The sequence below is a fragment of the Palaemon carinicauda genome, chromosome 10 (assembly GCF_036898095.1).
Source record: "Palaemon carinicauda isolate YSFRI2023 chromosome 10, ASM3689809v2, whole genome shotgun sequence".
NCBI classification, from domain to species: domain Eukaryota; kingdom Metazoa; phylum Arthropoda; class Malacostraca; order Decapoda; family Palaemonidae; genus Palaemon; species Palaemon carinicauda.
The window spans coordinates 83737989-83759093 of NC_090734.1; positions in this window are offsets into that span (position 1 = coordinate 83737989).

Sequence of the window (21105 nt, forward strand, 5' to 3'; positions counted from 1 at the left end):
CAGAGATAAGTAATCTATTCTCTGGTGATAATATGAAAAAAAATCCATAGACAATTAATCATCCGTTGATCATTTATAAGATAAGGATAAATATCTAAGCTATTTCTTGGTCATATGAAACCTATCCTCATTTATTCCATGACCTTATTTTCATAAAAAAAAAGATATAAATCACCCTGTTACCTCTCCATCGCTCGAAAGATATTCTAAGTGATTTTATCACCTCTTCATTATCTAAAATATAATATTGAGTGTTTCATTAAATTTTAAAAATTCTCAAGATAATATCTTTAATGACTTAGTTTCCTGTTACTCATTTGAAAGATATGAATTATCTATCACTGATTATGTGAAAGATATTTCACTCTATATCAGATGTCATTATATCTTTTATACCCTCACAATATCCTTAAGGAAATGATCATAGGAAATACCATTAGGGGGAAGGTGGTTATTTTATTGGAGCTGGTTACCTTTTTTTCCTTTGGGAAATTAGGTTATGAGAAATTATGAAAGAGGTCAGGAAAGGACTATTTCTGTGTAGATTAGTATGACACTTTCTTATTGTTAGCGAAGTCCTGGTGTGATAACCATTTCCATACAATACTGATAACCTTTTCCACACAATACTATCATTACTGTTATCGCTGTTATTATTTTCGTTATTGGGTATTTAATTTATGTTGTTGTTGTTATTGATGATGATGTTGTTGTTGTTTTTGTTAGCTTCCTAGCTTTTACAGTGTAACACGTTCGTCTAACATTTGTATGTCAGCATATCGATCCCAGCTATATGGCCTGATTTTAAGCTGTTTCCTTGGAAGGCAACTTCTTTTTTGGTGCGACCACAGCAGAAGGTTTGCCTTTTCCTGATGAAGTCCTGGTGAACATCTATGCTGATGTTACTGGAAATGAAACCAGTCAACTTTTACTTTTATTATTTGCCACAATCTTCTTGATACTCCCAAGTGTGTGTCTATGTTGCAACCCATTTCCCGATGATCTGACCCCTACTATGTGTGCAGCTATACTATAGACTTATAATAAGACTTTTGGGAGCTTGATTGGTTCAAGGTTCACTCAGCTAATCCTCTCCTGGTTTCTGTTTTGTTTCTCTGGGGATATTCCGAGAGCTCCTAACGAGATAGGTATCACTTCCAATACAACTTGCGAAAACCTTATTTCATCCTTTAGAGTATTCTAGTATTCTAGATGATTTATTCCAGCTGTTACCAAGTTGTGGAATGATCTTCCTAATCGGGTAGTTGAATCAGTTGAACTTGAAAAGTTCAAAAGTTGGAGAAAATGAATAATGTTGACCAGGCTGACATGAGTCTTTTTATAGTTTATGTAAGACATATCTCTTTTTGACGTCGTTTAATAGTTTATATAGGACTTATCTGTTTTAACACTGTTACTGTTTTTAGAGTGATATATTGTTAATTTTTCTCATCATTTATTTATTTCCTTATTTCCTTTCCTCACTGGGATATTTTCCCTGTCGAGCCCTTGGGCTTATACCATCTTGCTTTTCCAACAAGGGTTGTAGCTTGGCTAATAATAATAATAATAATAATAATAATAATAATAATAATAATAATAATAATAATAATAATAATAATTGTCTATATTTTTCATTGCTTATATTCCTAACTTTTTGTGTTCAATTGCTTAACAATATATATCAGACATATGGTAATGATAATGTGATATAATATTGATGATAATGAAAATTGTCAAAACGATGAATATGTTATATCTAAAATCTCAACATAATCAAAAACATTAGACTGGAGCGTGATCTAAAGATGCTGCTAACTTTGTTGAGAATCATTAAGTTGCTTGCGAAATCAAATATCAAGCTTCAGATGATTGAAAGTATTTGATATAATGTTTTTGCGATTTTTTTTTTTTGTAAGCTAGATTCATTTATTTTGTCTCACATATATTATGCTTTAAACAAAGACGATATGGTTTGGCAAAACCTTGGAATAGATAAGTGATACATATGTATGTGAATTTATGTGGGTTTGCACTGTACATATGTATGGTGGGTAGGTTAGCATATTTACAACTTCAATAAAATTTTGGAACAAGACTATATAAATAAAAAGGAAAAATCATACAATGTAATGTCTTCAATCTACTTTATGAGTAATATTACTATTCTTGGGTTAATGTTCGTAAATCTCTATCAACATTTCTCCAATTAACATCAATTTCTGAACAGGCTTTAGGATGTAGTGCGAACCTGTGAACATAAAAATCTAAAGTCATGATGAAAAAAAAAGAGATTACAGAAACATAACTCATAAGATGTCAGACAAAAACAAAAACAGACGCATATAGAGAATGGTCTGTCACAGCTAAAATATATTTTCTACAAATTCACAGTAATTTTCATAATGAAATGAATTCATTTCCTATTCATTTAAGAGAGAGAGAGAGAGAGAGAGAGAGAGAGAGAGAGGAGAGAGAGAGGGGGGGAGAGAGAGAGAGAGAGAGAGAGAGGAGAGGAGAGAGAGAGAAGAGAGAGAGAGAGAAGTTTGGTAAGGTTGAAAGGACGTTTTTTCTGTCGCTGTAATAGCATTTTTATTCATCGATATCTTTTAATCTTCTTGTGGGATGTTTTGACTAATTGTTCGAGTTCATCAACACTAGAAATCCACATTATAGCTTTCCTTTATCTCTGGACGTCTTTGAAGTATATTTAGGAATCTATTGAATATCATACTCTCTCTCTCTCTCTCTCTCTCTCTCTCTCTCTCTCTCTCTCTCTCTTCTCTCTCTCTCTCTCTCTCTCTCTCTCTCTCTCTCTCTCTCTCTCTCTCACACACACACGCGCGCGCATAAATGATTAATTCAAATTCTTTTGTAATTTGTAAACCTTCTGATTAAAGGCTTTCTGCAAACTATTATTTTTGAATTTTCAATTTTCTGTATCATGATCTTTTTTCTATACCTAACAAAGCTAAGCCCATTGAATGATTACCGAACAGTCCCTAGTTTGAGCTAACATAGCTTCGCTCAACCATACTCATCCTGATGGAAGTTCCTTTCGACAGCTTCCTACTGTATAATATTTCTGTGAGTTATATTAAAAGAGAAATGCCTTCAGGTATCACAGGGTTCTAACCCCCGGAATGACTATCCGAAGATATCGTGCATAATCAGGGACGTATTCGAAGAAAACCATAGATATCTGCACCCCCAATAGACTTTACCCAGTCTAATCAAGTAAGGGGAAGGATAAGTGAGTAGCCGTTACTTATCCTCTCACCTTAAGGTGCCCGTGTTTGTCTCTGAAGCCCCATTTCCTTTGTTCGCAGCATAGACCTACTGTTGTTGTTGTTTCCTTGTGCGCTATTTATCAGCTTTTTTGAAGTTTTTCTTCATATGATGGCTTCCTCATTATCGTCTAAGCTGAGTACTAACCTCTCTTTACATTTTACTTTAGCTGTAAGTGTTTTGGATCCCTATGGGGGATAGTTATTTAGCTTTTACGATGAGGGAGCCGGAGCTCGACGAGTCCAGCTAGCTTGGGCGTCTTGTTATTGTACCCGATCGCGATTATTTCTCGTGTTCACTTAGTTTATTTTATAAATTTCACGTTAGCTAGTATTATTTTAGCATTACGATGTTTTGGGCTCTATTTTATGTTTGCATTTACATTGCAGTATTGTATTTTATGTTTTTGATGGTGCGTGTCAGTTTCGGTTTGCCTAGCCTAGAGAGCAGTATCATTTCAGTTGTATATGGGCTTGCAGATGGCGTTTAGGTCTGTCTTACTGGATTCGTTGGCAGTGGCCTTTTCCCTTAGGGGTGTTTTACCTCAGTTATACAAATTTACTGACTTATTATGACCACATGTCTTTGATCCTCCGGTATTTTAGACCGTTTAGGCTCTTGACCGTTGTGCTGCAATCACTCGTGATTTCCCAGACTAGGTCTTCGCAGTACTTTGGAGCTCCCCTTTGCAGAGAGAGATCTCATTTTTTTGTTACGCTGACTTCCTGTACTGCCGTTCCTCTTAGCCTTTAGGATATATCGTTTGACTTGCTCCATCCAGGCTTAGCGTAACTTTCACCGGCGTATCCGTTGGTCTTCCATGCTACATTCATTCGTGATTTCTCATGCTGAGTCCATGCAGTTCTTTGGTGTTCCCCTTTGCGAAGGGGGAGCTCAAAATGTCGGTGCACTGACTTTATTGTTCTGCCGTTGTTCCTAGCCTCTAGGAACAACAAGTTGTTTGTTAATGATACTCATATAGTGTATGGGCATTCTAACCCATACTGTTACCTCTCTGTGGTTGGCCTTTCCGGGACTTACATCGCTGAAATTTTGTTATTATGCTACTATGTTTTTGCGATTGCTGTTGGTGAGGGCTAGTTCCTTCCTGGTTCTGGCCCTCCAGAGCCGTCAGCATGCTTCTCCCTGAGGGGTGAGTTGATAGACAGTGGTGCCGGTACCTAACGGCCTTGTCGCCTCCTAACGGCATACTTTCCTATAGTACCTGTACTGGCGATACGCCACTATTTACGGCAGTGGTGCATCTAGCAACACTGCCTTCCCATACAGCATAGGGTTTCTGCAGAAACAATTGCCGCTTGTGTCCACCGCCATACACCTGCCGACATAGTCGTTACATGCGGCGGGAATAGTATTAGTATATGGGAATGATTACTGTGCCAGTGCCTTAGGGAGTTTTACACGTTAATGACAATGCCGTTACTAGAACAGTGCCGTTACTTCCGGCAACGATGGAACATTTAGGGCACATGTCTTTTTGTCCTTTTAACGCCGCTTTATCTACTTTAAGTTGGGTTCTCTACTGTCTGTAGATGAATACAGCTACAGATTAACATAAAGGCCTTGTTCCTTCCCCTTTTGAGGCTTCTTTATGTATGCTGGTCATAGGAGTCTCTTTTACGAAAGGTCTTCCGTGTCTTGGCATAGAGATAACTACTACACATGGTTAGAAGTTTTCCATCAATTTGTCCATTTCCCTCTCGAGGTATAGATTGCATAAATGGTTGATAACTCTATAGGCTAGATCCCTATTTTGGGTTCTCTCTTGTGAGAATATTAACCTCCATTTTTAGTCTTTATATTGCCACAGACTTTTGCTCTGTTATCTATGCGTCGATGTATCATTCTATTGGATTCCAGTTCCGTTCTTTTCTGATTGGCTATTCCTATGCGGAGATATAGGAGCGATGGTTCTTTCCATGAGCACCCCTCTCTAAATATTTCATTTCAGACTGTAGCAACCAACTTTAAATAGGCTAATTTTTCCAATCTAACACCCTTAATAGGAGTTTGGACATTTTGTACTTTATCTCCTACTTTCTCACCAATGGCAATTACACACGATTTGGGGATTACTATTCCCTTTAATGTCAGCAGAGAATATTACTAATCCATTCTATTCAGCCTTTGGTGACTGTTAGAGACACACACTCATTGTACTTCTTTTTCTCTTTACAGGCGGTGTTTATGACCGAGATGCACTGTAGAGTACAGATTTGTGCCAGGACTGTGAGACATCCTTGCGGTCACGATACTTGTCGCACCCATTCGAAGTGTGGGAAGATGAAGGGTCCAGTCTCGTACTGAGATCTACAGGATTGCAGTGTCTGAGGATGATCGGGTGTTCTTCCAGCGATCTTCCGCACCTGGGTAAGGGGATTCAAGAAGAATGCTGATCCGATTGCCCCTTATCTCCCATCTGCCGAGTGGAAGGATATCCTCTTTCCTAAGGCAGACCTGATTCGGTTTGGGTTACTTTCACCCTAAACCCATCCCAACCGTCCAGCTACAAGTTGATGAGTTTACACTCAGAGAGGATGTCAACGGTCTCCTCTCTCTCTCTGGGTAGACACTCGGGTCTCCTCTTTATGGTGGAGTCAGATGAAGAACCCCTCTATCGGGTGGATGATTCTTACCTGCATGAGCTGGATAATGCTCATGTGGGGTCTGTTGAGGACTCATTATTGGAGTCTGCATTTCAGCCTCTACTGCGATAGTGGTCTCCCTGTCTACGACGACTACTACATCTCCCGTGACAGGAGCAGTTCCTGCTTCTTTTCCCCCACCATCTTTAGTGGAGATTTTGGAGCCCCCTCAATTCCCAAGTACATTGGGTACTTCTGTGGATCTGACACTTTTGGCTAACATGAAAGCTTTCATGGAGGGGAATCAACAATACCAACGAATAATGTTTAAAGCCTTGTGTGAAGAGATCCAGGCTTTGAAGAAGCAAGGGGAACCGGTTAAGGATAAAGTCTTGCCTTCCCAGCTACCTTACTGCACGCATTAGAGTCCCTGCAATTATGCTGGCCACGCGGTGTTTTCAGAGGCCATTCTCCACATAGGCTACAGATCGGTAGCCAATCTGGATTTTTATCCAGATATTGATGACTATCCCTTTTGCTATGTGAGGTTACCTGAAGGGGTTCCGTTGGGGGATGATACCATCCTTAAAGAAACGATCCCTCTTGAACATACAACGGCTCAACACTTGGCAGTGAAAGAAATGAAGAAAGCAGGGTGTATTTATACACAGCTTGGTGCCTATGGTAAAAGGATAGCCACCTTTGTGGCTCCGGACACAATGGTCTTCCCATTTGCTTCGAAGGGCTTCATGGTTGTGGAGAAGGCCATTCGTGAGGGTAAGCCTCTCCCAGTGTTGGAAGAGTGCAAACCAGTGTCACTCATCCTTTCACATGATGCTGACCATTGGGTAGATATCCACTTTACTTTCACCGAGGGTAAACTGGATAAGGATGTAGCCAGCCGCCAATTTAATGAGAAACTGCCCAGGATGCCTGAACACCTTCTTAGGGCTGAAATGGAGACCAGAGAGAGGTTATCAGCTTCAATGTCTCTCCAGTGCTTCAGGGAAATGATGATTGAGAATTTTACGGATGCCCCAGTCTTTTCCTTGTTAGCAAAGATTCATCTTGCCACCTTTATGAAGGATCTTTATGCTTTCTTTCAGGCACGTAGAGCTTTTAGAGAACATGTACTTGCTTCAGCCACTATACGCCATGAGCCAAAACGTCTCATCGATTCTAGCATAGGGGAAAAGACCTCTTTACCCAGAAGCTAGTGAAGGAGGTTACGAATAAAGCTGCAGCTGAGAAGAAGGGAGGATCTCCTTGAAAGGAAATTCACCCCTGGGGGAGGACCATAGCCTAAGAAGTCCCGCAAACCAACCTACCTAAGAAAGTTGTTTGCTCCATCCCCCGACGCCATCCCTCAGGCTGTTTTTGCTGTACCTCAGCCCGTGACGACATAGTCCCCGGCATTATCTGAAGCAATTGAAGGAGATACGACATTTTGTGGTGGCTGCGGGAAGTGTTATCAAACCCGCTGCATCGACGTAGCTCTCAAGTGCGTCGTAGGGCCCTCCTCCAGCTTGTTATTTATATTGAGTAAACAGTGAGTTTTTGTTTCAGGATCACAAGAAAATAAAATCAATCTTTTATTTTTCAGGTTCATTAGTGTATCTCTGACATAATGTTGTACCCCTACTGCTAGAGACTAACTGTCTCAATGTTGATTAGTCTATAGTTCAATTTATTTGTTATACATGTATGGTTTTGACTTTATCAATCAATTTATCTTATCTAAAGTTTCCTACGGTGCCCAATGTCATGTTTTTATATTCCCTAATGTTACCTTTTGTATGGACATGGTAGGGATGTATTATTTGATATTTATTCCAGTAATGTTATTTATTTGGTATTCTTTGCACTAATACTTGTAAATAAAAGACTGTGAACTTTTACATGAATTTTATCTTAAGCCCTATTATTATTTTAGTGGCAATAGAATTAATGTGCCTCTTGATTATTATCCTTCCTGAACAGGCTTGTTTAATGTATTGATGTGTGTTTGTTCCTTACGTTTTACTTACGATGCCTCCTTCAGTTTTGGGTGTTCTAAAATCTCACTACTAAAATCGGATGTCTTACCCATGGTGGAAGGTGGTCCTTTGTCCCTTTTCTGCCCCCCTAACAGGCCATCATACTTGTCAATACAGCGTCTTTATTGTTCTGGAATACAAGTTTGAGATTGATACCTATGCCTTGATGGAGTAATCCAGTTAGCGCATTTTGTTATTGGAACCTTTATTCAAGGCCTCCTACCGAGTAATAGGTATTTCTCTGGTACACATCCATCCGGACGACATGGCTCGAGCCCAGAAAATGTATTTTGGCGTAAGAAAAATCTATTTTTGGGTGAGATACCCATATCGTCCAGATGCCCCACCTGTTATGTTGTCCCTCTCCGATTCCTCGTAGGATCCTCCTTTTTTCACACTAGTTACGCTGCTATGTGGAATGGGGCTTCAGAGACTAACGTGGGCACCTATGGGTGAGAGGATATGTAACGACTCCTCACTTATCCTTCCCCTTAGTTGTTTAGATTGGGTAAAGTTTATTGGGGGTGCAGATATCTATGGTTATCTTCGGATACGTTCCTGATTATACATGATATCTTCGGATAGTCGTTCTGGGGGTTAGAACCCTGTGATACCTGACGTTAATTCTCTTGAAATTTCACTCACAGAAATATTATACAGTAGGAAGCTGTCGAAGGGAACTTCCATGAGGACGACATGGTTATATCACCCCAAAATAGATTTATGCTATGTCAAAATCCATTAATCATAAATTAATATATATATATATATATATATATATATATATATATATATATATATATATATATATATATATATATATATATATATATATATATATATATATATATATATACAAGTATGTGTGTGTGTGCACGTGCATCTTTGATTTGTTTGTACACAGAATCTTACAATGATTTTTTTTTCTCAAAAACAATGATGATAAAATACTCTTTTATGTTTGAAACTCGAAGCAAACTTTAATCTTAAATGAAGATTATTGATCAACAATATCAATATAAATAAAAGCCTCGCGTCCAAGGAACCGTCCATTTATTACGAGAGAAACTCCTAACTTGAACCCTGAAAATGTTCTTGAAATTTTCAAAGGTCTCCAGTTTCATAATAATGATAGCCGAGAGTATTCAGTTTCAACACATACAATTACTTTAAGGGTTTTCAGATTGAAATATATTTCCCATTAAATTTCTGCTTTTTGGTATGAAACGTGAATTAATTTACTGATAAGAGACCCTTATTATTATTATTTTTTCTTAAATTTATAAACACTTGAACAAGAAAATCATATTATTTTACCAGGGTAATTTTATTATAAATTCAAGCCTAAAATATATCTTGTTTGCTTTCTATTGTCAGGTAAAATTATCCTATCACGAAAATAGAATATTTCTATCAGTGTTGAATGGAATTGTACTCCCAGTACTTGGCAATCATCCGGGAACTTCATTCAGAAAAAAATTTCTGTATCCCATTATATGATCTCAGATAAAAGAAATTATCATATCTTTTTCATACTTTATAGATTGAAAAATTATTTTGAACGAAAAAAAATACGATTGAAACCATGAAGTGAAAAAAATTCTAATGTAATTTGGAATTTGTTAAAATTATTAGAGTATCAGTTATGAATTATATCAATGCTATATTAAGTGACGGAAAGTGTTGCCTGACATTTCAGAAGAGAATATAAGGTAGTTGTACTTTAAAGCGGTTTGTGATGTTTAATATGTCAAAGAAGGTAATATTAACGGTATATAGTATTATTAGTAATAGTAATTATGTTAACGTTAATCGTGATGAAACTTTCAATATCTTTTTCTTTTTATTTCAAAGTATAAAAGACGTCTAAAGAAAAATAGAAAATTAAAATATGTTCTTGTTTTCTTATTAGGATATTGAGATATTTTTTATAATATTTTTAGAATCTCTTACATATATTCAGAAAACGAATCTTTCAAGGCTTGACTTCCCTGTCAACTTACATATGAGTAGGAATTAGTGACCATTTTCTCATTTTTTTTAAGAAACTAGACTACAAATATCAGAAACATACATTTTTGTTGTCCACAGTATTTCCAAAACATTTTTATATGCTCAATAGCATTATATATTTAGTTTCTGTCATTCTCGTTCAATAAATCCGAAAAAAATGGATAAATACGAAATATAATGCAAAACGTGAGCTCCTTTAACGATTTGTTTAGTGGTTTAGTGGCATCGTCAATAACTCTCAATAAATAACACTACTTCAAACAAAATTTTTGGTTAGACAGATTCTATGTGTTTGAAAGCTACCTTTCTATTCAAGTAAATTACAGTGTGTGGTATACCATATTTTTTTCCGCTACGTTAGTAGTACCCACTACCTAGTCTAACCTGGTCCCTGCATGGGTAAAAGGCGGGGGGGGGGGGGGGGTGTATGAACTGATATTATAAGATTTTCAGCCAGGTGTCCTAAACATTGAAAAACTGGTTTCCATTCACGACTTTTTAATCATTTTTATTTTGATGAAATAAAATTGGAGAAACAAGGTTTGCATTTTTTATATGGATGAAAAACTATAAAAAAGGAAATTAGAAAGTAGAAAATAAATAAGTCTAATACTATGGAAATTTCATCTTGTTGAATTAGCATCTAACAATGATGATTTAGTAACGTGTGTGATACAATTTCTAAGAACCACTACAGAAAGCTCTTTTGGCATTTAATGTTGTAGTTAGATATCGAAGTTTAATCAAGAATTTCCGTGGTACACTGATATATTGGATATTCATTTTTATTTTTCTAAGGTTGAAATAGTTTTTCATATTACATGCTATATTTTCCTGATTGCAAAGAATAGCCGGATATCATATAAGATATTAGATAAAAGAATATATATTCGAAAATATATGGAACGGCGTACAGTGCAAGAGAAATTTGATGGTTGTTTCAATAAAAGGTTATGCAATAACCATCTCTCTCTCTCTCTCTCTCTCTCTCTCTCTCTCTCTCTCTCTCTCTCTCTCTCTCTCTCTCTCTCTCTCTCTCTCTCTCTCATGTTTACCAAGCTTTTTTACAGGTAGAACAAAGCTTGATCTGTGTTGAGGGAGGTGAATGGAACGCTGTTTACGTAAGAACTTTGTAAAAGTTAAATTGGCCCAAAGCCTTGGTAATTTTGCCAACGCATAAGAGCGAAAGGGATCTTCACGTGATATTCCCTGATGTTTACAGTCGTGATTTCTCCGTCAAGCTTAGATCGCTTTTGAGTGGTATATTTTGGAGAAATCAGAAGGGATGAAGTTGTCTGCATTCATCAGTTATAATAGCCGCATTTCTAAGCATATTCATACACACACTCATATATATATATATATATATATATATATATATATATATATATATATATATATATATATATATATATATATATATATATATATATATATTTCACTAACACTAGTAATATTAAATCAGTATAGGTAGTGACCACAATGGTATTTGGTACCTAATTGCCCCTTGAGGAATATATATCCACTGTCTGAAAATTCTTTTATGATAAAAGCTTCTGTTTGGCCAAGAATTCGAACATATTCCTCCTAGCCGAAACCTGTCCTGAGGTACTGTACCAATCGAGCAAGATATACATATACATATACATATGGTCACTGGCATACAGATATCCTGGACGAGGGTTCAAATCCTCGCCGGTCCGATATTATAGTGTTTGGGCGGTTCCGCCGGGGACTCTGATCCCGAGATGGTTAAGAGAATCCAGACTTTAATGTATTAATATATATGGCTTATTTGAAATATGAAAGAAACACGTTTAAATGTGCAAAAAATTATCATTAATCGTATGCCAAGTCCCAAACCTACCAATTAGCTACGATGGGGAAGATGGGTTGATTTCAATTCTAAGTACAGAAAACCTGAATCTGACAGGTATATGTACAGAAGAATTGTCATTGACTTTTCTTTCTTCGTGGCTGAGTGGTATGGTCACTGGCATACAGATATCCTGGACGAGGGTTCAAATTCCTGCCGGTCCGATATTATAGTCTTTGGGCGGTTCTGCCTGGGGCTCTGATCCCGAGGTCGTTAAGAGAATCCAGACTTTAATGTAATAATATATATGGCTTATTTGAAATATGAAAGAAACAGGTTTAAATGTACAAAAATTTATCATGTAAATGTATATATATATATATATATATATATATATATATATATATATTATATATATATATATATATATATATATATATATATATATATATTATGATAAATTTTGCACATTTAGACGTGTTTTTCATATTCAAATAAGCCATATATATTTTTGATACATTAATGTCTGGATTCTCTTAACGACCTCTGGATCAGAGCCCCAGGCAAAATCACACAAAGACAAGAGCTTTGGTCCGGCCGGGAATCGAACCCTGGTCGGCATGCTTGTATAGACAGTGATTAACCCTGGATAGGTACGGTCCTCGGACACCCCTTTAAGGGTATACTCGGACGCGAACGACCCCGACGCCAAAAAAAATTCTTGAAAAATCAGTTTTTGCAGTAACCTCCTTTTTTCTTTTGCCAAAAAAAACTTCAATGAATGCTTAAAACAACTGTAAAGATAAATACTACTCATCTGCAGAAAAACTATTTATTATAAATATTTTAAAAAATTAAGTAGAAAAAAAAGACCTGACATAAAAATTCATAAAAAAAAAGTTTATACATATATACACAAATCCTTTTAGGAATTGATTCTTGAATGTTTAGGACACATCTTGATGTATTTTGGATGAAGTCAGACCCATGGAGGTGAAGATCTGAAATGAGAAAAAAAGGGTAACTTTTTTTGGCCAAAAAAAATTGTCCAAATTTCATGAATTTTTTTGGGTACCCAAATGAAATAGGAAGTGGCTAATTTTTTTAGGGAATAAACATATGTTATCCTAAAATAGAAATATGTAAAAAAATCTTCATTATTTTGTAAATTACATTTATATCAGGGGCCATATCTAAAGGTAATTTTTTGAGTACTTGGAAATTTCGTAAAAAAATACATATATTTAATATATAATATGATATTTATGCAGGTAAAAATATACCAAAATATCACAAATTCTATAGGGAACAAGAATATATATAGATAGGGCAGCTTACGCTTCGGATATGTCCACAAAATGGCCGCCAACCACACTGACTCAGACTCCCTAATCTGCCACTTGAAATGTAGGAAGGATATGTCAATTTCAAGGTGTTATTTACTAATCTAATTATTATTGGATATGCATAAAAATTGTATGGTGGGTTGCTGGATAATTGTCGATTATTTTACGACTATAAAATTAAAATTCTGACCCAAAAAATTTTTTTTGAAGGGAAATAAAATCGAAAAAAAAAATGTAAAACAATATTTTAGCTAAAAAAATTTGATGATATTCAATCAAAAAAAAAGTAAACAAAATTTTCCGACAAATAAACATCTAGAGGAATCATTACTCTGTGATAGTTCCTTAGTACGTAGTAATTTTGAAAGAATTGGGAAAAAACGAAAAAATGGCAATCACCGGAAAATCGAACACATACCTATATATACGCCATATCTGGCTATAAAAAAGATAGGCATGGGTAGCCAGATCATCTAGAAACACTTTCCAACACTATAAAAATATAAGTTTTGCGACACTACTTGCCAATTCCTTACGGTAACATGACTAAGCAAAAAAATGCAAAACAAATAAAAAGGGGCACTCGTGGAAAAATGGCCATTCTAATATACGGCATTTCAGAAAAAAAAAATTTCAGCCACGTGCTAGGCAAACCATCAAGGCATATTTTCCGACAAATAAACATATAAATGAAATATTACTCTGTGATAGTTCCTTAGTACGTAGTAATTTTGAAAGAAATGGGAAAAAACGAAAAAATGGCAATCACAGGAAAATCGAACACATACTTATATATACGCCATATCTGGCTAAAAAAAAATAGGCATGGGTAGCCAGATCATCTAGAAACACTTTCCAACACTATAAAAATATAAGTTTTGCGACACTACTTGCCAATTCCTTACGGTAACATGACTAAGCAAAAAAAATGCAAAACAAATAAAAAGGGGCACTCGCGGAAAAATTCCCAACATTCTAATATACGGCATCTCAGATAAAAAAAAAAAGACATGCACGTGTTAGCCCAACCATCAAGGCACACTTTCTAACACATAAACATGAAAAAAAAAATCAATAATATACGGCAATTCCTTACTACGTAGTAAATTTTTACAAATATTGAAAAAAAAACAGAAATTGGCAACCGCAGTTAAATACCCAATATACCAATAACTACGTCGTATCTGACAAAAACAAAATCACGCATGGGTAGCCAGATCATCTAGACACACTTTCCAACATTAAAAAAGCAAAAGTTTTACGACACTATTTCGCAATATCTTACGGAAAAATGACTTGGCAAAAAAATTAAAAAAAATTAAAAAGGGACACTCGCGGTAAAATGCCCGACATTCTAATATACGACATCTCAGATAAAAAAAAAGACATGCACGTGTTAGCCCAACCATCAAGGCACACTTTCTAACACATAAACATGAAAAAAAAATGAATAATATACGGCAATTCCTTACTACGTAGTAATTTTTACAAATATTGAAAAAAAACTGAAATTGGTAACCGCAGTTAAATACCCAATATACCAATAACTACGTCGTATCTGACAAAAACAAAGTCATGCATGGGTAGCCAGATCATCTAGACACACTTTCCAACACTAAACAAGCAAAAGTTTTACGACACTATTTGGCAATATCTTACGGAAAAATGACTCGGCAAAAAAATGAAAAAAAATGAAAAAGGGGCACTCGCGGTAAAATGGTCCTCGTGGTGATGAACGACATTTTAACTAAAAAAAAAAAACATGCACATGGTAGCCAAACAATCCACCAAGACTTTCCACAACTGATAACCTATACAAGTTGCACCATTCTACGACAATTTCATAATACGTAATAACTTTGATAATTATGCAAACTACCTCAGAAGGGTAAACTCGGACGCGAACGACCCCGACGCGTCTCAGAAATCGGGGAAGGAGTACAGCTACAGCAATGCACATCTGGACACTACTAGAGCGTGAAGGGGAGACACCTCCTGCAGGTCGATCACCCACAAATTCAGTCACAGGGGTGAGTCACGTGAGAAAAACCTGTTTTTTTTTGACGCTCGGGGTCGCAAACGACCCACCGTACCTATCCAGGGTTAAGCCACTTGGCCACGAAGAAAGATCTTGTCTTTGTGTGATTTCGCCTGGGGCACTGATCCCGAGGTCGTTAAGAGAATCCAGACATTAATGTATCAAAAATATATATGGCTTATTTGAATATATATATATATATATATATATATATATATATATATATATATATATATATATATATATATATATATATATATATATATATATATATAGTGTATATATATACATATATATATATATATATATATATATATATATATATATATATATATGTATATATATATATATATATATATATATATATATATATATATATATATATATATATATATATATATATATATATATATATATATATATATATATATATATATACAGTATATATATATATATATATATATATATATATATATATATATATATATATATATATATATATATATATATATACAGTATATATATATATATATATATATATATATATATATATATATATATATATATATATATATATATATATATTCAAATAAGCCATATACCCATGCAGGGACCAGGTTAGACTAGGTAGTGCGTACTACTAACGTAGCGGAAAAAAATATGGTATACCACACACTGTAATTTACTTGAATAGAAAGGTAGCTTTCAAACACATAGAATCTGTCTAACCAAAAATTTTGTTTGAAGTAGTGTTATTTATTGAGAGTTATTGACGATGCCACTAAACCACTAAACAAATCGTTAAAGGAGCTCACGTTTTGCATTATATTTCGTATTTATCCATTTTTTTCGGATTTATTGAACGAGAATGATAGAAACTAAATATATAATGCTATTGAGCATATAAAAATGTTTTGGAAATACTGTGGACAACAAAAATGTATGTTTCTGATATTTGTAGTCTAGTTTCTTAAAAAAAAATGAGAAAATGGTCACTAATTCCTACTCATATGTAAGTTGACAGGGAAGTCAAGCCTTGAAAGATTCGTTTTCTGAATATATGTAAGAGATTCTAAAAATATTATAAAAAATATCTCAATATCCTAATAAGAAAACAAGAACATATTTTAATTTTCTATTTTTCTTTAGACGTCTTTTATACTTTGAAATAAAAAGAAAAAGATATTGAAAGTTTCATCACGATTAACGTTAACATAATTACTATTACTAATAATACTATATACCGTTAATATTACCTTCTTTGACATATTAAACATCACAAACCGCTTTAAAGTACAACTACATTATATTCTCTTCTGAAATGTCAGGCAACACTTTCCGTCACTTAATATAGCATTGATATAATTCATAACTGATACTCTAATAATTTTAACAAATTCCAAATTACATTAGAATTTTTTTCACTTCATGGTTTCAATTGTATTTTTTTTCGTTCAAATTAATTTTTCAATCTATAAAGTATGAAAAAAATATGATAATTTCTTTTATCTGAGATCATATAATGGGATACAGAAATTTTTTCTGAATGAAGTTCCCGGATGATTGCCAAGTACTGGGAGTACAATTCCATTCAACACTGATAGAAATATTCTATTTTCGTGATAGGATAATTTTATCTGACAATAGAAAGCAAACAAGATATATTTTAGGCTTGAATTTATAATAAAATTACCCTGGTAAAATAATATAATTTTCTTGTTCAAGTGTTTATAAATTTAAGAAAAAATAATAATAATAAGGGTCTCTTATCAGTAAATTAATTCACGTTTAATACCAAAAAGCAGAAATTTAATGGGAAATATATTTCAATCTGAAAACCCTTAAAGTAATTGTATGTGTTGAAACTGAATACTCTCGGCTATCATTATTATGAAACTGGAGACCTTTGAAAATTTCAAGAACATTTTCAGGGTTCAAGTTAGGAGTTTCTCTCGTAATAAATGGACGGTTCCTTGGACGCGAGGCTTTTATTTATATTGATATTGTTGATCAATAATCTTCATTTAAGATTAAAGTTTGCTTCGAGTTTCAAACATAAAAGAGTATTTTATCATCATTGTTTTTGAGAAAAAAAAATCATTGTAAGATTCTGTGTACAAACAAATCAAAGATGCACGTGCACACACACACATACTTGTATATATATATATATATATATATATATATATATATATATATATATATATATATATATATATATATATATATATATATATATATATATATATATATATATATATATATATATTAATTTATGATTAATGGATTTTGACATAGCATAAATCTATTTTGGGGTGATATAACCATGTCGTCCTCATGGAAGTTCCCTTCGACAGCTTCCTACTGTATAATATTTCTGTGAGTGAAATTTCAAGAGAATTAACGTCAGGTATCACAGGGTTCTAACCCCCGGAACGACTATCCGAAGATATCATGTATAATCAGGAACGTATCCGAAGATAACCATAGATATCTGCACCCCCAATAAACTTTACCCAATCTAAACAACTAAGGGGAAGGATAAGTGAGGAGTCGTTACATATCTTCTCACCCATAGGTGCCCACGTTAGTCTCTGAAGCCCCATTCCACATAGCAGCGTAACTAGTGTGAAAAAAGGAGGATCCTACGAGGAATCGGAGAGGGACAACATAACAGGTGGGGCATCTGGACGATATGGGTATCTCACCCAAAAATAGATTTTTCTTACGCCAAAATACATTTTCTGGGCTCGAGCCATGTCATCCGGATGGATGTGTACCAGAGAAATACCTATTACTCGCTAGGAGGCCTTGAATAAAGGTTCCAATAACAAAATGCGCTAAATGGATTACTCCATCAAGGCATAGGTATCAATCTCAAACTTGTATTCCAGAACAATAAAGACGCTGTATTGACAAGTATGATGGCCTGTTAGGGGGGCAGAAAAGGGACAAAGGACCACCTTCCACCATGGGTAAGACATCCGATTTTAGTAGTGAGATTTTAGAACACCCAAAACTGAAGGAGGCATCGTAAGTAAAACGTAAGGAAGAAACACACATCAATACATTAAACAAGCCTGTTCAGGAAGGATAATAATCAAGAGGCACATTAATTCTATTGCCACTAAAATAATAATAGGGCTTAAGATAAAATTCATGTAAAAGTTCACAGTCTTTTATTTACAAGTATTAGTGCAAAGAATACCAAATAAATAACATTACTGGAATAAATATCAAATAATACATCCCTACCATGTCCATACAAAAGGTAACATTAGGGAATATAAAAACATGACATTGGGCACCGTAGGAAACTTTAGATAAGATAAATTGATTGATAAAGTCAAAACCATACATGTATAACAAATAAATTGAACTATAGACTAATCAACATTGAGACAGTTAGTCTCTAGCAGTAGGGGTACAACATTATGTCAGAGATACACTAATGAACCTGAAAAATAAAAGATTGATTTTATTTTCTTGTGATCCTGAAACAAAAACTCACTGTTTACTCAATATAAATAACAAGCTGGAGGAGGGCCCTACGACGCACTTGAGAGCTACGTCGATGCAGCGGGTTTGATAACACTTCCCGCAGCCACCACAAAATGTCGTATCTCCTTCAATTGCTTCAGATAATGCCGGGGACTATGTCGTCACAGGCTGAGGTACAGCAAAAACTGCCTGAGGGATGGCGTCGGGGGATGGAGCAAACAACTTTCTTAGGTAGGTTGGTTTGCGGGACCTCTTAGGCTATGGTCCTCCCCCAGGGGTGAATTTCCTTTCAAGGAGATCCTCCCTTCTTCTCAGCTGCAGCTTTATTCGTAACCTCCTTCACTAGCTTCTGGGTAAAGAGGTCTTTTCCCCCTATGCTAGAATCGATGAGACGTTTTGGCTCATGGCGTATAGTGGCTGAAGCAAGTACATGTTCTCTACAAGCTCTACGAGCCTGAAAGAAAGCATAAAGATCCTTCATAAAGGTGGCAAGATGAGTCTTTGCTAACAAGGAAAAGACTGGGGCATCCGTAAAATTCTCAATCATCATTTCCCTGAAGCACTGGAGAGACATTGAAGCTGATAACCTCTCTCTGGTCTCCATTTCAGCCCTAAGAAGGTGTTCAGGCATCCTGGGCAGTTTCTCATTATATTGGCGGCTGGCTACATCCTTATCCAGTTTACCCTCGGTGAAAGTAAAGTGGATATCAACCCAATGGTCAGCATCATGTGAAAGGATGAGTGACACTGGTTTGCACTCTTCCAACACTGGGAGAGGCTTACCCTCACGAATGGCCTTCTCCACAACCATGAAGCCCTTCGAAGCAAATGGGAAGACCATTGTGTCCGGAGCCACAAAGGTGGCTATCCTTTTACCATAGGCACCAAGCTGTGTATAAATACACCCTGCTTTCTTCATTTCTTTCACTGCCAAGTGTTGAGCCGTTGTATGTTCAAGAGGGATCGTTTCTTTAAGGATGGTATCATCCCCCAACGGAACCCCTTCAGGTAACCTCACATAGCAAAAGGGATAGTCATCAATATCTGGATAAAAATCCAGATTGGCTACCGATCTGTAGCCTATGTGGAGAATGGCCTCGGAAAACACCGCGTGGCCAGCATAATTGCAGGGACTCTAATGCGTGCAGTAAGGTAGCTGGGAAGGCAAGACTTTATCCTTAACCGGTTCCCCTTGCTTCTTCAAAGCCTGGATCTCTTCACACAAGGCTTTAAACATTATTCGTTGGTATTGTTGATTCCCCTCCATGAAAGCCTTCATGTTAGCCAAAAGTGTCAGATCCACAGAAGTACCCAATGTACTTGGGAATTGAGGGGGCTCCAAAATCTCCACTAAAGATGGTGGGGGAAAAGAAGCAGGAACTGCTCCTGTCACGGGAGATGTAGTAGTCGTCGTAGACAGGGAGACCACTATCGCAGTAGAGGCTGAAATGCAGACTCCAATAAGGAGTCCTCAACAGACCCCACATGAGCATTATCCAGCTCTTGCAGGTAAGAATCATCCACCCGATAGAGGGGTTCTTCATCTGACTCCACCATAAAGAGGAGACCCGATTGTCTACCCAGAGAGAGAGAGGAGACCGTTGACATCCTCTCTGAGTGTAAACTCATCAACTTGTAGCTGGACGGTTGGGATGGGTTTAGGGTGAAAGTAACCCAAACCGAATCAGGTCTGCCTTAGGAAAGAGGATATCCTTCCACTCGGCAGATGGGAGATAAGGGGCAATCGGATCAGTATTCTTCTTGAATCCCCTTACCCAGGTGCGGAAGATCGCTGGAAGAACACCCGATCATCCTCAGACACTGCAATCCTGTAGATCTCAGTACGAGACTGGACCCTTCATCTTCCCACACTTCGAATGGGTGCGACAAGTATCGTGACCGCAAGGATGTCTCACAGTCCTGGCACAAATCTGTACTCTACAGTGCATCTCGGTCATAAACACCGCCTGTAAAGAGAAAAAGTACAATGAGTGTGTGTCTCTAACAGTCACCAAAGGCTGAATAGAATGGATTAGTAACATTCTCTGCTGACATTAAAGGGAATAGTAATCCCCAAATCGTGTGTAATTGCCATTGGTGAGAAAGTAGGAGATAAAGTACAAAATGTCCAAACTCCTATTAAGGGTATTAGATTGGAAAAATTAGCCTATTTAAAGTTGGTTGCTACAGTCTGAAATGAAATATTTAGAGAGGGGTGCTCATGGAAAGAACCATCGCTCCTATATCTCCGCATAGGAATAGCCAATCAGAAAAGAACGGAACTGGAATCCAATAGAATGATACATCGACGCATAGATAACTGAGCAAAAGTCTGTGGCAATATAAAGACTAAAAATGGAGGTTAATATTCTCACAAGAGAGAACCCAAAATAGGGATCTAGCCTATAGAGTTATCAACCATTTATGCAATCTATACCTCGAGAGGGAAATGGACAAATTG